Genomic DNA, 14,194 nt, shown 5'->3' on the forward strand with positions numbered 1-14,194 from the left:
GGAAGAAAAAATTAATTAAAAAATGTTTGCAGTGTAAAAAAAAGCAGAAAAATTTCAGTATACTCATACAATAGACTGATTATATAGCAAAGAAAACAATCTACAGCCTCATGCAAGTCAACATTGATGAATTTCACAAATAAAACAAGAGTCATCAGAAACAGCATACAGAGTATGATTTCATTGATATAAAGTTTAAGAACAAGCAAAACTAACCTATAGTGTTAGAAGTCAGAATGTTACTTTCTGGGAAGGATGGGAAGGAGGGAGTATTGATTAGGAAGAGGCACATGTGAGCTTCTTTATGATGGACATGTTTTACTTCTTCACTAAGTGGTAGTTACACACGGTTGTATTCACTTTGTGATAATTCAACAACCAAGACTCTTACCATTTGTTTGTTATTCTGTATAAATGGTATACTTCAATAATAGAAGTATACTGGTATCTGTAATTTAGTTTGAAATGCCTCCAGAAAGATGGTTTAATGAGTGGACAGTGGGATTGATAAAAGGACAAATATGTTGTAAAGCAGGTATTATAACATGTCAATGGCAGAATCTAAAAAGTGGGCATATAGGTGTTCACTGTAACTTTCCATTTTCACAAAAGTGTTAGGAAAAATATCCAACAGTTTTTTTTACAGAACTTGACAAGTTGATTCTAAAATCATGGAAAATTCAAAGTCAAGAACGGTCAGGACAGCTTTGAAGGAGAAAAGGCAACTGTCTAACAGATAGCAAAACTAATTATGAAGCAACAGTAATTAAAATGAGGTAGGGTTGGCACAAAGATGGATAGAAGGACAAGTGATACAGAAGAGAAAACCCAAAAACTACCATATGCACACACAGAAATAGAAAATGGCTGGCATGTAAGGAGAGAAAAGTGAGACTATTCAACAAATGATAGTGAGACAACCATGTGAAAAAAAAAATTATTCCCCACCTTACGACATAATAAAAAATTAATGTGAAGTAGATTAAAGATCAAATGGGAAAGGCAAAACATAGAACTTTTAGGAGAAAATATCTAAGATTATTTTCTTAAGTTACATAAGGTTATCTTTTATAACTCACAAGGAAAATAAATACTGAGCAATAAACACAAGTTACAGAAGAGCATATAGAATATAATTCTCTGTCTTCTCCATTCATACATACATACAAAGGTTTAAAACATGCTAAACGATATCACATATTGCTTAGGACTATATACAAACGCAATAAAAACATATAAGGGGAAGCGGACTTGGCCCAATAGATAGGGCGTCTGCCTACCACATGGGAGGTCCAGGGTTCAAACCCCGGGCCTCCTTGACCCAAGTGGAGCTGGCCCGCATGCAGTGCTGATGCGTGCAAGGAGTGCTGTGCCACGCAGGGTGTTCCCCATGTAGGGGAGCTCCACGCGCAAGGAGTGCGCCCTGTAAGGAGAGCCGTCCAGCATGAAAGAAAGTGCAGCCTGCCCAAGAATGGTGCCACACACACGGAGAGCTGACACAACAAGATGACACAGCAAAAAGAAACACAGATTCCCAGTGCCACTGATAGGAAAGAAGCGGTCACAGAAGAACACACAGCAAATGGACACAGAGAGCAGACAACTGGGCGGGGGGAGGGGAGAGAAATAAATAAATAAATCTATCTTTAAAAACAAAAACAAAAACATATGGAAATACGTGCCAATACCAAATTCAAAGTAGTAGTTACCTTCCACAGAAAAAGATGGGAAACCATTCCTGCATAGAGAGTACATGAGCTGTGTATATGAGTGGTATATGAGTACATGGGTATTTACTAGACTATTTACTAGAACTAGTATTTACGCTTCTTTATGCCTTTTTTTATCTTAATATTTGATAACAAATTATAAGATTTTTTAAATTTTAAAAATTTGAGATAAGAGTGCACAGTTTGCAAATGGTACTAAAAGTAGATTAGGTGGAGTAAAGACCAGGAATGGGGAAATGATATGGGAAGAAGCTAAAAGAAGAGAAAGAAACCAAATCCTGTAAAACCTTGTGAAACATGCCAAGAAATTTATTTTTTTTATTTTTTTATTCCATAGGGCAGTGTCTGAAAAATTTTAAGCTAAGGAGTTCTGAAAGATTACTCTGACAAGACATACAGAATAGAGAATGGTAAAGCCACTGTGGAAAACTGTCTGACAGTTTCTAAGGGAGACCAATATAGATCTACCATATGATCTGGCAATACCTCTAATAGGTATATAATCAGAAGAACTGAGAGCAGGAACACGAACAGACATCTGCACAATGATGTTCTAAGTGGCATTATTCACAACTGCCAAAAGATGGAAATAACTCAGGTATTCATCAACCGATGAATGGATAAATTGTAATACACATATAATGGAATATTATTCAGCTGTAAGAAGAAATGAAGTCATGAAGCATTTGACAACATGGATGAGCCTTAAGGACATTATGTTGCATGAAGCAAGCCAGATACAAGAAGACAAATATTGTATGATTTCACTAAACATAATGAGCAAACTCATGGAGTTAATAGCAAGAATACAGGTCACCAGAAGACAGAATAAGAATAGAGTATGGAATGCTAGGCTTAATCTGTGTAGAACTAGTAAAAAAGGTTGTTTATAAGTGTTTTTAAGTGGATAGAAATATTGAAAACACACTATAGTATTAGTAGCACTAAAAGGATAGGGGTGTTTTCTTTTTGGAGTAATGAAAAACTCTAATATTGACTGCAGTGATGAATGCACAACTCAATGATTATACCAAATGCCACTGATTGGCATAGATGGATTGTTTGGTTTATGAATACATTCAATAAAATTGATTTTAAAAATAAATAAAATAGCTAAACAAAAAAATAAAAGATATATAGGCTAGGGTGAATTTCCTGATGGCAGAGACTTGTTTGCCATTTAATCCCCATCTTAGCACAGTTTATAATACATTAATGCTCAATAAATATTTGCTGAATTAATGAATTTATGGAGGCAGGGAGGGGAAAGCATAGACGTAGGAAGACAAATTAGGAAGCAATTATAATAACCCAGGCAGAAATGCTGGGCTTACAATGATCACAAAACTTACCACTATTTCTCTAATTTACAAGAAATATTAAGACTATAAGAGACTTTAAAGAGACATGAAATGAAGGTCTATTACATTATAAACATGAACACCCTGGTTCAAATCAGGGAATGCAATAATTTCCCATCCACTCACCATTCTTCCGTTCACTAAGTGGAGGTAAATTGGGATTCCTGCAAGGGTGGAGACCAAGGGTCAGCTCGGGCTGCAGGGAGAGCTCCTGCAGTTCATTGGCAACAGCTTCGCTCTGAGGGCTGGGGGCTGCAGACAGGGACACCACCACTGGCTCATCATCATTTTCGCCAGCCCCTCCTCCGTCCAGCCCATTCACAGCAATGACGGAAGGGGGCAGGCACACCACACTAGAGAAATCCACTTTGGCTTTCGGGATGGCAACCTGGAAATGGAAGGAGAAACAAAAGGTTTAGATGTCACCAAAAAGACACTATTCCGGAGAAGATGTGGCTCAAGTAGTTGGGCACCTGCCTCCCACATGGGAGGTCCCCAGTTTGGTTCCCGGTGCTTACTAAAAAAAAATGAAGACAAGCAAACACAGAGAGCACACAATGAACAGACACAGAAAGCAGACAATGAGTGTAAAACAAGGAAGGAAGAAAGAAAAAATTTTTTAAAAAAGAGACTATTCCACCGAATATACATTGAATGTGGATAGTATAAATTACAGTATTTTTAAAAGCTCTTTTGGGAAACGGACTTTGGCCCAGTGGTTAGGGCGTCCGTCTACCACATGGGAGGTCCACGGTTCAAACCCTGGGCCTCCTTGACCCGTGTGGAGCTGGCCCATGCGCAGTGCTGATGCGCGCAAGGAGTGCCCAGCCACGCAGGGGTGTCCCCCGCGTAGGGCAGCCCTACGCGCAAGGAGTGCACCCGTAAGGAGAGCCGCCCAGCGTGAAAGAAAGTGCAGCCTGCCGAGGAATGGCACCGCCCACACTTCCCGTGCCGCTGACGACAACAGAAGCAGACAAAGAAACAAGACGCAGCAAAAAGACACAGAAAACAGACCAGACAACAGAAGCAGACAAAGAAACAAGACGCAGCAAAAAGACACAGAAAACAGACCACCGGGGGAGGGGAGGGGAATTAAATAAATAAAAATAAATCTTTAAAAAAATTAAAAAATTAGAAAAAAAAAGCTCTTTTAAAAATAAAAGTAAGCTAGCACCATTATTAAATTAAAATCTCACAGAATGCGTGAGACTTCAACTATTATCACTCAAGGAGGATAACATACACTTGAAATGAAAGCAGACGTACATAATGAGATCAAAAGATATGGCAGTCAAGGAGAAGCAAGTATGAGATAAAATGTTCCTTCAACAACTGAGGGAAATTATCTTGAGAAGTAACATTTAACAAGTATCCAAAAAGTACTAAAGTACTGTAGTGCACCAACATAATCTGAGGGAATAAAATTCTTTAAGAAAGCAATCCCCAAACCATTAGATTTCATAAACAAATACTAAAACAGAGATGTTTATTTGATTAGTCCCCCTAAAAAAAAAATTTGTTTTTTTTTTTAGGAGACGCCACGTACTGAACCCGGTACCTTATACATGAGATGCAGGCACTTAACCACTGAGCTATAGCAGCTCCCCTAAATAATCTCTCTTTTTTTTTTTTTTCAGGAGATACCAGGGATTGAACCCAGGACCTCATATAAACAAAGCAGGGGATAAGCCACTGAGCTATTACCACTCCTAAATAAAATATTTTAATCTACATAAATATGTAATTATAGTACCCAGGAATGGGATATTCAAAATAAAACACCTGGCAACATGAGAAAAGCACAAGGTCTTTAAGAATGTCAAAGAACACATAAAACACAAAGGTCTTCTCAACAACATGGGAATTAACAGTTCAGCAAATTAACCTATTTACTCACTGAATCCTACGCTGTTAAGAATGGCTTTTATTAAGTATTTAAAATGTGGAAAATGTGTTTTCTAAAGTTAACTTTAAGAAAGTACGATTTTTTAAATGGATATTTATTTGTAGAAATATTATTCAGAGAAAAAAAAGACTAGATGGAAGCATACCAAAACAAAAAACAGGGGTTTTGTTTGATGGGAATATGAAAATTTCTTTTCTTTTTTATTTTCTTATAGTTCCCAAACTTTCTCTACAAATAAAAACCTGTATTGCTTTTGTAATGAGAAAGTTTTAGTTCTTAATCTAGAAAAGAGACCTGGAAGAGTTCCCTACAGAGTTTAGGCAGGATATTAGCCTAATTTGCCTCAGATGAAGAAACCAAGAAAATACTTGAAAGATACAAGGAAAAGCATTGAAAATTAAAAAGGTCATCACATTCTACCTTCATGAAAGGCTATAGTGTGCTCAAACTTACTGTAGTTGTGGCTGACATGCCTCATAAAATATGAACTAGATTGGAAAAGATCCAGAAAAGAGCAATTAAGAAGATGGGGGATGACATTAAGAAGAATAAAGATATTAAGAAGGACTCTCTACACCAAAAAGAGTAGAAGAAGAACTGAGTGAGGCAAATTTTAAAGAAAAAAGAGATGGGGGGGAGGCGAGAGAGAGAGGAAGGGGGGGAGAGGAAGGAAAGAGAGAGATGGAGGGGGAGGAGGGAGGGAGGAAGGAAGAAGGAAGGGTTTGGACAATTGTAGGAATTTTAAACCAATGAATGGCTACTAAGAAAATCCAGAATATTAAACTTCAAAGATTTTTTCCCCCATCTTGCCTATGATTTATCATCATGGAAGTCATGTCACTGTGTGTACTGGGAAAACAGGAGTTTTCATAAAGGATTAATACATCTGGCTCAGAATTCTTTTGCCATCAACCTTAGAAAAACATGCTTGCTTTCCTTAACAGCAGCTTTTTCAGACTAAAAAAATTCCAATTCCATGAAGATCAAGGACCCCTTGAGACCCATCCTCTTTAGGACAGCAGTCCTTAATGCCCACTCCCCCTACCCCTAGAGGAATAATGGCAAAGGAATGTATGTTTTTAAAAAAAAACACAAACTCTTTCCTAAAGGAAAGGAAGAGCAAGATAGTATCAAAACTTCAGGTCTAGGACCTTGGAAAAGTGGCTTCACATACACTAACAGGTTTTCAATATAGAGTTGTTAAATCAGTATGGATTATATAAATTCATACCTCTGGAAACATTAGAAGACAAAGATTTTAAATGTGACTGTAACAACTATGTATGAAATTGCTAGACCCTGCAAATAGTATTTGCATGTAAAAAGCGTAAATAAAGATTTGTTAACTGAACAAAGAAGCAAATGAAATATACAAAAAGATAACCTGGGGGCTACAACAAGCAGGTTTTGGGGGAAACATGAATGATGCGAAGTAAGGCTGCATGAAGGATACTGAAAGAGGTAAAAATATTTGGAAGTCAAAAACAAGCAGCCACAAATCTCACTTCACTTAAGTACCACAGCAAGACTGCTGGGCCAGAACCATAGTTTCATGAAAAGTTCCTAATCAAAGAGCAAAACTCTATTATTTCAGACTTAACTAACTGATACTATAACTTAATATGGGACTAAATAGAATTGTATGCTACTTGGGGTTGGGGTGAGATGGGATGGGAGTTGGGGTTGAATAAAAGCCTGGCATGCCATTTTATAGCGTTTACCTAAGAGAAAAATTAAAATACTGCCTCAAAACATACAATGCTTTACATGATTACAAAGGAGACCAAAGATCGAATGTTACTATGTATTTTAATATTTCACATTTAAAATAAGTTCTTTTTTCATTAAAAATGGCCTGGGACGATCTCTGCTTAAAAAAATAATTTACCAGGTTAACCCATAACATTTAATGAATGTGAAAGAATACTATTACATATATATATTCTTCAAACTGTTCTTTAATTTACTTTTTTTTTTCCTCTCTTCCCTTCCCCCCACCCAGTTGTCTGTCTCTGTGTCTATTTACTGCGTGTTCTTCTTTGTACACTTCTGTTGTCAGCGGCACAGGAATCTGTGTTTCTTTTTCTTGCGTCATCTTGTGTCAGCTCTCCGTGTGTGTGGCGCATTCCTGGGCAGACTGCACTTTCTTTTGCGCTGGCGGCTCTCCTTACGGGGTGCACTCCTTGCACGTGGGGCTCCCGCGACACCCCTGCGTGGCAGGGCACTCCTTGCGCGCATCAGCACTGCGCGTGGGCCAGCTCCACACGGGTCAAGGAGGCCCAAGGTTTGAACTGCGGCCCTCCCATGTGGTAGGCGGATGCCTTATCCATTGGGCCAAGTCCACTTCCCTCTTTAATTTACTTCTTACTAATGCAGAACAAGCCTCCTCCTATTACTTTGAGCTAGATAATTATGCTGAGATTTAGAGATTTGCCATTCACATGTTTTACCATTTCCAAGAGATACTGAAGACCCATATCATGATTTTTCTAATGAAGCATGAATTTAAATTCTATAAATCTGTGTGGTGGATGAATTGCATACCCCAGTTTGGCCATGATCTTGGTTTTGGTCCACATTCAAGTAGGTGTAGAACCATTGTAAAAAGTTTCTGTTTAAGATGTTACTTAAGTTAAAGCTTGGCCCCAGTGAATCAGGTTGGGCTTTAATTCAGATTACTGCAGTCCTTTACAGAAAGTGAAAGTCAGACAGAGAGAGAAGTCACAGGGTACAGTCAGAAATTGGAAGTCAGGGGACCAGAAGAGAAAAGAAGACAACAAAAAACAAGAAACCAGGATCACTGGTAGCCATAGTCTTTGAAAGCATTGCCTTGCTGATTGCCTCGATTTTGGACTTCTCCTAGCCTCAAAACAGGAAGCCAATAAATTGCAGATGTTTAAGCCAACCTATTGTATGCGGCGGCTTGCTCAGTCGGTAGAGGTGGGGTCTGGCTGCGGACGGGGTCGGTCCAGCTCTGGATGAGGGGTCGGTCCCGCTTGGGACGAGGGGTCGGTCCAGCAGCAGACGAGGGGTCGGTCTCACAGGGGTTGCGCGGTTCGGCTGACGGGGTCGCCCGGCGAAGCCGGCGACAAAGGGGTCGCCCGGAGAAGGAGGCGACGAACTGGGGACAAGGGAGGCCAGGCCCTTGTCGGGGGCTCTCAGGACTGGAGGGCGCACGGCAGAAAAACTACCGCGGAGACAAGGTAAACACGCAAGTCCCACTTTATTGAGGGAGAGGCAACAGTTTTATAGGGGCTGGGGAAGGCTGATTGGTCGAAGCCACGCCCTGTTCTGATTGGTTGCCAGAGAAAGGTCAGTGGGCAGTACTGGACGGGGGAGGGGTGGTGATTAGGGATTGGCTGTTGCTGTTGCTGGGGGAAGTGGCAGGGTTTAGTGATTGGTGGCTGCTGTTGCTGGGGTAGAGGGCAGACTTGAGTTTCCCGCCCACGCCTGGCTGTTGCTGCTGTGGGGGGGGGGGGGAGGGAAAAAGGGCAGACTGGATTTTTCCGCCGCCTGGCTGTTGCTGCTGTCGGGGGAAGGGAAAAGGGCAGACTGGATTTTTCCGCCCTGTGCCTGCGCAGGGAGAAAGAAGAAGAAGGGTGCCGCCCCACAAGGCATCGTGTGGCGCCATCCGGGAGGAGGGGTGGCCGCGGAAGCATGGCTGCCGAGAAGGGGAGACCCAAGGGCACTCTGCGCCCATGCCGAGCTTCCTTCAGGGGTGGCGGTGGGCCCGACCAACCACCCTATTATGGGGGCAGCGGAATTAGGCCTACCGCGGCCGCTCCCCTGCCAGGCCAGCAAACCACACTTCAGCCCGAGGGGTGACCGCAATTGTATGCCATTTGTTTTAACAGGTAGGAAATTAAAACAGTCTGTGATTCTGATATGTACTTAGTACATATAAGAAGTACTTTCAGAAAATGATTAGGAAAAAAAACAAAACAACCTGTGGAAAAAAATGGCCCCCAGAAAGAAAGTCAACCCATCTCCAGGGCTGGGCATGAAGAGAAAATGAAGTTTAAGAAAGAGATGTGTCTTTTAATACATATGAATATATAGTATGCGTGGGGAAGGGAGGGCTCCCTGAGTTGGTTATTTCGATTGTTTGTTTGTTGTTTTTTTTTTTGTTTTTAGGAGGCACCAGGAACTGAACTGGGACCTCCCATGTGGGAAGCCGGCATTCAGCTGCTTGAGTCACATCTGCTCTCCACATGTGTGCATATATATATATATATATACATATATATATATATATATATTTTTTTTTTTTAAGATTTATTTTATTTATTTCTTTCTTCCCAGCCCCTTGTTGTTTCCACTTGCTGTTTCTGTTCATCTTTGTTTCTTTAGGAGGCACTGGGAACTGAATCCAGGACCTCTGATATGGGAGGGAGGCATCTAATCACTTCAGTCACCTCCATTCCCTGCTTTACTATGGCTCTCATTATGCTTTTCCTCCTGTGTCTCTTGGTGCACCATCTTGTTGCGTCAGCTTGCCATGCCTGCCTGTTGCACCAGCTCGCTGTCCTCTTTAGAAGGTACCAGGAACCGAACCTCTTACTTCCCACATAGCAGGCAGGAGCTCAGTCACTTGAGCCACATCTGCTTCCCTATATTTTTAATAAAGAAAGAAATAACAAATTCTGTAGTGACTTGGGCCATGATTACACCTACTACTGCCCAAATAAAAGGGTAGAATTTGAAAACCTGTTTTAGTGAGTGTTCCATTCAGAATTTATTTTAATATCTTAGTGATTGACTAAGTTCCATATTTACAGGAATCATTTGCCAGGATCATTTGGGCTTGAAGAGATCACTTAAATTTTTTTTTTGAGGGGCCAGGAAATTAACCTGGGGGACCTTGTATGTGGGAAACCAGCATTCAACCAGTGAGCCACATCGGCTTCCATCAGTTGGTTTTTTTGTTTGTTTTGTTTGTTGCTATGGTTTTATTTTCTTTTTTTGAAGGAGGTACCAGGAACTGAAGCTAATACCTCTCAAGTGGCATGTAGCCATTCAACTGCTTTGAGCCATACCCACTCCCTTAAAAAATTTTTAAGATTTTTATTTATTTATTTCTACCCCCATCCCTCGTTTGTGCTCACTGTCTGCTCTCTGTTCTTTTTAGGAGAGGTCAGGAACTGAAACCAGGACTTCCCATGTGGAAGGGAGGCACCCAATCACTTGAGTCACCTCCATTTCCTGCTTGTTGTGGCTCTCATTGTGTTTCTATCCTGTGTTTCTTCATTGTGTTATCTCACTGCATCATTTTGTTGCAGCAGCTTACCACATTAGCTCACTGTCTTGCTTATCTTCTTTAGGAGGCACGAAACCAAACCCAGGATCTCCCAGGACTTCCCATGTGCTTGAGCCACATCCACTTCCTTCCCTAAAATTTTTATATATACAGTTTATCACATATTTTTATTGAGTAAATTATATGCTATGGTGGTATTTGTTAACCTAGGGATTTCAAAGTTTCAGGTTATAGCCTTTAAAAATGCCAATATTAAACTGTATTAGAGTAAGATTCTTCCACAAAAATTGCCAGGCAGGGGAAATGGGAGAGAAGAACAGATGAAACAAGAGTAGCAGAAGGTTGATAAATGTCGAAGATGGTCATGGGTGTATGGGCATTCATTATTCTATTATCTCTATATTTGTATATATTTGAAAACATTCTTAAAATACTTTAAAAAATAAGATTCCTTGAGAAAGCAAGGGGAACACTTGATTAAAAATAAAGCAAGGTCTCTTTAACCTTGACCTTAGGAAATAGGCCTGTGGTCAAGTAAAAGAACTGACAAAAGAAAATAATTTTAGCATAAGATAATGTACATTGAGAAGATTTCTTTCTCTAACAAATACCTTACAAGCATATCTCGTTTTATTGTGCTCCACTTTACTGAACTTTGCAGATATTGCTTTTTTTTTTTTAAATTGAAGGTTTGTGGCAACTCTGCATTGAGCAAGTCTATCAGTGCCATTTTTCCAACAGCATGTACTCACTCCATGTCTCTGTGTCACATTTTGGTAATTCTCACATTTCAAATTCTTTCATTATTATATCTGTTAAGGCGATCTTTGATGAATGATCTTTGATGTTACTATTGTAACTGTTTTTAGACACCATGAACTGTACCACAAAAGAAAGCAAATTGAATCAATAAATATTATGTGTGTTATAATTTCTCCACCAACAGGCCATTCCCCCATCTCTCACCCTCTCTCCAGGTCTCCCTATGCCTGAGACACAACAATATTAAAATTAGGCCAATTAATAACTCTACAATGGCCTCTAAGTGTTCAACTGAAATGAGGAGTCGCATGTCTTTCACCTTAAATCAAAAGTTAACGTGATTAGGCTTAGTGAGAAAGTCATGTTGACAGGCCAAGAAAGCTAGCCAAGTCAGCCAAGATGTGAATGCAAAGGAAAAGTTCTTGAAAGAAATTGAAAGTGCTACTCCAGTGAACAGACAAATGATAAGAAAGTGAAACAGCTTTATTGCTGATACAGAGAAAGTTTTAGTGGTCTGGATAGAAGATGAAACCAGGCACAACACTTGCTTAAACCAAAGCCTAATCCAGAGCAAGGACCTAACTCTCTTCAATTCTATGAAGGCTAAGAGAGGTAAGGAAGCTGCAGAAAAAAGGTTGAAGCTAGCAGATGTTGGTTCATGAGTTTAAAGGAAAAGAAGCCATCTCCATAATAAGAAAGTCAAGATTAAACTACAAAGTGCTGATCTAGCTAAGATAACTGATAAAGGTGGCAGTTGCTAATTGCTAAACAACAGACATTCGGTGTAAACAGGTTTTTATTGGAAGATAATGACATCTAGGACTTTAAGAGCTAAAGAGGAGAAGTCAATGCCTGGCTTCAAAGTTTCAAAGGACAGGTTGACTCTCTTGTTAGGGGCTAACGCTGTTTGTGACTTTAAGTTGAAGCCAAAGCTCATTTACCATTCTGAAAAACCTAAGGCCCTTAAGAATTATGCTGAATCTACTCTATGTGTGTTCTATGAGTGGAACAACAAAGCCTGGATGACAGCACATCTGCTTATAACATGGTTACTGGATATTTTAAGCCCAGTATTGAGACCTACTGCTCTGAAAAGAAAAGATTCCTTTCAAAATATTTCTGCTCTTTGATAATGTACTATTCATTCATGAGCTCTAGTGGAGATATACAACAAAATTAATGTTGTTTTCATGCCTGCTAACACAATATCCACTCTGTAGCCCATGGATCAAGGAGGAATTTTAACTTTCAAATCTTATTATTTAAGAAATACATTTTTTAAGGCTACAGTTGCCATAGATAGCAATTCCTCTGATGAATCTGGGCAAAGTCAATTGAAAACCTTCTGGAAAGGATTCACCATTCTAGATGCCATTAAGAACATTCTTGATTCTTGAGAGAAGGTCAAAATATCAGTATTTACAGGCGTTTGGAAAAAGTTGATTCCACCCCTCATAGATGACTGAGAAGGTTTCAAGACTTCAGTAGATGAAGTAACTGCAGATGTGCTGGAAATAGCAAGAGAACTAGAATTAGAAGTGGAACTTGAAGATGTGACTGAATTGCTACAATCTCATGATAAAATTTTAATGGATGAGGAGTGAACAAAGAAAGGGGTTTCTTGAGATGAAATCTCCTAGTGAAGATACTGTGAACATTGTTGAAATGATAATAAAGGATTTAGCATATGACATAAACTTAGTTGATAAAAAAGCAATAGGGTTTAAGAGGATTGACTCCAATTCTGAAAGAAATTTTACTGTGGGTAAAATGCTATCAAACAGCACTGCATGCTACAGAGAAATCTTTCATGAAAACAACAGTCAATCAACGTGGTAAAATCCATTGTCTTATTTTAAGAAATTGCCACAGCCACCCAACCTTCAGTAACCACCACCCAGATCATTCAGTAGCCATCAACATCGAGGTAAGTCCCTCTGCCAGCAAAAAGATTACAACTTGCTGAAGGCTCAGAGGATGGTCATCATTTCTTAGCAATTAAGTATTTTTAGTTTAAGGTATATATGTTATTCTTTTAGACATAAGGCTATTTATTTTACACTTAAAAGACTATAGCTTAGTGTGAACATAACTTCTAAATGCACTGGGAAACCAAAATAATTGTGTGACTTGCTTTATTACAGTGGTCTGGAACCCAACTCACAGTATCTCCAAGGTATGCTTGTACTCTGTATTCATTTTGAAATAGCGAACAGGAGAAAGTCTTAGTAAACTATGACAATCCAGAGAACAAGATCCAATAATGGTGAGGTACAGCCATCATGGATTAAGTTCCCTCTACCAATTCCTGAATACCCCTAAAATTTTACTTACTACAAAGTTTCCACAAAAAAGAATACTTAAGAGAATATTATTCATCTCAGATTATATGCCATATTATTTAGCAAAATTAAAATGTTAATTTATATCTGAAACAACATACTTTCTGAAATGTTCCAATGATGAAAGTAATTTTAAAATCCAAAAGTAAAAAAATTGTGTCATGTTTTAATGTTGCGAATTTATAATCCTACTCAGTTCATGATCAAACTTTCTTTTTCACCAAAGAATCACCAACTCCAGTTTCTTGACTGCTAATTCACATATGATCAGTGGAAGCCAGAGCAAAAACATCATGGGGGAGCAGGGTGATCTCCCACAACCCATCTGCTTTCATTCTCTTGCTGGCCTAATAATCCTACACCTCATCCTTTCTCAAACCCCCATACCCCCACCCCCACCCCCGTCCTAGTCTGTAAGCATTCTATTCATGCAGAATATCATATTTAACTAGAAGCAACACACAAAATGCGTTAGAGAAATGGAGGAGGTCAGATAGCTGATAACTCTAATAAGTACATACTAGCAGGATTCTTTTTTATGTCACACGATGAAGAATTGGTTTCACGCAACCGAATAGTATGGTTCTTCTAAAAATGGTATGGAAAAAAAAATGGTATGGTACTTCTGAATAAAAATTTTTTCCTGTACAAAAATTGTTTTAGGGGGAAGTGGACTTGGCCCAATGGATAGGGCATCCGCCTACCACATGGGAGGTCCAAGGTTCAAACCGGGCCTTCTTGACCCATGTGGAGCTGGCCCATGCGCAGTGCTGATGCACTCAGGGAGTGCCCTGCCATGCAGGGGTGTCCCCCGCATAGGGGAGCCCCACACGCCA

General features: G+C 39.6%; 1 protein-coding gene across 4 annotated transcripts in view; it reads right to left on the minus strand.

Moving 5' to 3' along the window:
- The window catches only part of MRTFA (myocardin related transcription factor A), a 307,327-nt gene that overhangs the window by 184,341 nt on the left and 108,792 nt on the right, over nucleotides 1-14,194 (minus strand). For all 4 annotated transcript variants that reach the window (XM_058309168.2, XM_058309167.2, XM_071218717.1 and 1 more), the window contains one exon: nucleotides 3,218-3,479. The gene's annotated coding sequence lies outside the window, so the exon portion shown is untranslated. The remainder of the gene's footprint in view (nucleotides 1-3,217; nucleotides 3,480-14,194) is intronic.

The sequence above is a fragment of the Dasypus novemcinctus genome, chromosome 12 (genome assembly GCF_030445035.2).
Source record: "Dasypus novemcinctus isolate mDasNov1 chromosome 12, mDasNov1.1.hap2, whole genome shotgun sequence".
Lineage (NCBI taxonomy): Eukaryota > Metazoa > Chordata > Mammalia > Cingulata > Dasypodidae > Dasypus > Dasypus novemcinctus.